The following is a 1,095-nucleotide window of genomic DNA, read 5'->3' on the forward strand; positions in this document are numbered from 1 at the left end:
TTGTGAAACTATGTTCTCTTTAATATAGAGTAGGCATTGAAGTATATATGTACAAGGGAGTGTCAAGATACCTAGCTCAACAAAACCACTCCTACAGCACTCTCTGTACTTGATATTTTTTATTATTCGGATACACTTCCGTTGTAAGGCAAATAAAGTATTTGCATGTTTCGAATGGTTTTATTCAGATGTTTACTTTACTTTCATCAATTTTCTTTCTTTCTTTCTTCTGTTTCTTTGCCTTCTATTTCTGATTTCATAATGCTTCTAATCATTTGTCCCTTTTTAGTGTCTGTTTTATTTTCTTGTCTAAGGCTTTCGACGTTATCGCCCATTCCTTATTGTATGATAAACTGTTCCACTATGGGGTTAGAGGTCATGCTTTAAAACTTAATAAAAACCTACCTATACCGACAGATCACAATTTGTGGAAATAGCGCATACATCAAATGGCCGTACAATGTCATTTGAATCAGGTCGACATATTTTGTCATGTGGCGTTCCTCAAGGCTCTATCTTGGGGCCGCTCTTATTTATTATTCATGTTAATGATCTGCCCCATAATTTAGCAGCCTGCTGTGATGTCATGATGTACTCGGATGATACCAGTTTTGTCGTTACTGGAACGAGTAGGAATAATCTTACCAACAATATTAAACAGGTTTAAGAGCAAGCTCGTCTCTGGTTCTCTGAAAATAGACTGCAAATAAACAGAAAAATCAAACATTATCGTTTCTGGCAAATCACCCACATTACTGAGTCAAATATAGGTATTTGATAATCTTAAAATTTCTTTGGTAAGCACCTGTAAGATTTTAGGTCTCAATCTTGATCGTGCACTAATTTGGGAAGAGCATATAACTCAGCTTTAACCAGGCGCGGATTTATGGGGGGGGGGCACGGGGCGATCGCCTCTCCCCCTAGACACCCCGAGACAGTGGTAGTTACGCAGGCGGTCACCTAGTGACTATTGGAAAAGACATATATTATATATTATATATTATATATTATATATTATATATTATATATTATATATTATATAATATATATTATATATTATATATTATATGTCATATATTATATATTATATCTATT

Source organism: Photinus pyralis, unplaced genomic scaffold (genome assembly GCF_008802855.1).
Source record: "Photinus pyralis isolate 1611_PpyrPB1 unplaced genomic scaffold, Ppyr1.3 Ppyr1.4_LG10, whole genome shotgun sequence".
NCBI classification, from domain to species: domain Eukaryota; kingdom Metazoa; phylum Arthropoda; class Insecta; order Coleoptera; family Lampyridae; genus Photinus; species Photinus pyralis.